The sequence below is a fragment of the Bactrocera neohumeralis genome, chromosome 2 (genome assembly GCF_024586455.1).
Source record: "Bactrocera neohumeralis isolate Rockhampton chromosome 2, APGP_CSIRO_Bneo_wtdbg2-racon-allhic-juicebox.fasta_v2, whole genome shotgun sequence".
In the NCBI taxonomy this organism is placed as follows: domain Eukaryota; kingdom Metazoa; phylum Arthropoda; class Insecta; order Diptera; family Tephritidae; genus Bactrocera; species Bactrocera neohumeralis.
The window spans coordinates 3,588,500-3,591,096 of NC_065919.1; the positions used below are offsets into that span (position 1 = coordinate 3,588,500).

The 2,597-nt window shown below is 33.2% G+C and overlaps 1 non-coding gene across 1 annotated transcript; it reads left to right on the plus strand.

Moving 5' to 3' along the window:
• The first annotated feature begins 1,832 nt into the window (after positions 1-1,832).
• Positions 1,833-1,905, plus strand: Trnaa-agc (transfer RNA alanine (anticodon AGC)). The gene has a single exon. It is a non-coding gene; the product is annotated as a tRNA-Ala (tRNA).
• Positions 1,906-2,597: the final 692 nt, after the last annotated feature.

Sequence of the window (2,597 nt, forward strand, 5' to 3'; positions counted from 1 at the left end):
AAGCCAGGGAAGTACTTTAAGGTGTAAAACCAATCATATAGATTAAAGCCAATCGGATAGTCGAAATCCTGACATTAGTTATATAGGGGTTAGGCCAAATTTTCGCTCAAATTTATCTATTTTAGGCACAAAGATACACTGTTATGAGCAAAACACGCGTTCTCATTTTCATTGGGATAACTCACATATCGGCCGGTATACTTATGCGATACAAAGTCACCCCGAAGTTCGAAAATCTTTATATTAAGTATATGGGGGCTAAAGGGAAGTATTGGTCCGATTCAACCCATTTTTGACATACAGACATAACATTTTAAGAGAAGGATTATCCCTTAATTTCAGTTATATAGTAGTATATCACATAATGACCGACATTTTCGACCAAAAGTCAACTATAGGTACTAAAATGATCTAAGCAATCACCTTTTGGTTATTGTTACAATGATATATTCTCGAATTGATTTTATGTGCCATAAATATGGCAATTTAAGAAGTATGTGGTTAATACAAGCATGTAAAATAAATGATTGTAACTTGTTAATAGAAAATGGAAATAATTTAGATTAGAAACAATCGAACATACTTGTATAAAAGGCAGGCGAGGAAAAACAAAACAAGTTTTGGCAGTAATTTTTCCTCTATAATCGCTAAAGTTTGTTTAAATAATTTTTTTTCGGAGATTTTTTAAGAGTTTTTATTTTTTTCCGGTTTCTTAAACGAAACCCCAGAAATATGGTAGATGGTAGTTGAAGACCACAGGCCAGGAGAATCGTGTGCTGAAGTGCCAAAAAGGTAAGAAACACGTGCTCAAACGCAAAAAAATAATAGTTAGTACTCGGAATGTACGAAGAACCTTTCAGGATGCTGGACTTAATCCGCTTTCGGCAGTTCTGGCCCTTAAATTTGTCATAAAAAGCTATAATATAGTAAAATACTTAAATATTCGAATTTAAAAGTTAAAATTGGATTATTTGCCAATATATCCAAAATAAATATTTTTAGTTGGCGAAGTGCGTCGTCGTCGAGTGAATCAATATGAATGCCTCGTACTTATTTCAAAATGACAACCTTTTCTAACCGCCAAGTATACATTATCTGTATATGTACATACATATGTACATATATAGTATATACCAATTAAATATACATATGTATGTATGTCTTAAAGTGTCACCATAAATTTTGCAATGCTCAATGAGTCGAGGACGCACAATAAGAGTTTACTTACAACTGCAAGTACTTTACCTTTAACTGACTTCTTTCATGTGCTACCTTGAACATATCATTCATCATCAAACCCTGCTTGAATGGCACAACTCACCGTCAATTCCAATTCACATATTTACATTCCAATTCATTTATTAACATTTCTACCTGCATGTAAGTATGTATTCGCAAGCAACTGCACAACTCAAGCGTTTTATTTACTTTTAAGTGGCAGATAAAGATAACGAAATGGTGATATTGCAAATATCGAAGTTTACGCCTAGTTTTCAATAAAAAATTACCGCTATACGCTTAAATTTATTTATTTATGCCGCCATTTATTTATTGCTTTTGTCGATTTAACATACGTTGTGTTGTTATTATTTTTGTTGATGGTGTACGTGTGCCGAATGGTTGACTACAAACTTGCTCAGCAGTTGATTTGTGTGCGATACGCACATTTTGGCGAAGTTGCTAGGTAAGAAGGGGATTAATGTGGGTGTCTAGTTTTATTTATATCATTATGTTTATTTCTTTTTTGATTTATTTATATATTTTTGAATGTTTAATTAGTAATCCGCAGCGTAAGACCAACAAAAATGCATTTAAAAGAAGTACCGTTATATGGGGATGTAGCTCAGATGGTAGAGCGCTCGCTTAGCATGTGAGAGGTACGGGGATCGATGCCCCGCATCTCCAAATTTAGTTTTCTTTCGAATTTATTTTTTTTTTACTCTTTTTATTATTTTAAATATAATGTTCTTTTGTTTTGGATTTTTTGAACAAATTTAGATAATTCAAATGCCATTCAATTATTAATTCCATTGCATTAATAAACACATTAAAAAACTTGAGGGGGAGATACATACATACATATGTGATATACATATGTATGTACATGTATGTGATGTCAATTTTAAAGTTGGAAGAGCTGAGAGTTGGCTCAGAAAATCTCTCAGTAATTTGTATAGATTGTGGTTACATAACATTTATTATCGGGTGATTTTTTAAGAGCTTGATAACTTTTTTTTAAAAAAAAAACGCATAAAATTTGCAAAATCTCATCGGTTCTTTATTTGAAACGTTAGATTGGTTCATGATATTTACTTTTTGAAGATAATTTCATTTAAATGTTGACCGCGGCTGCGTCTTAGGTGGTCTATTCGGAAAGTCCAATTTTGGGCAACTTTTTCGAGCATTTCGGCCGGAATAGCCCGAATTTCTTCGGAAATGTTGTCTTCCAAAGCTGGAATAGTTGCTGGCTTATTTCTGTAGACTTTAGACTTGACGTAGCCCCACAAAAAATAGTCTAAAGGCGTTAAATCGCATGATCTTGGTGGCCAACTTACGGGTCCATTTCTTGAGATGAATTGTTCTCCGAAGTTTTCCCT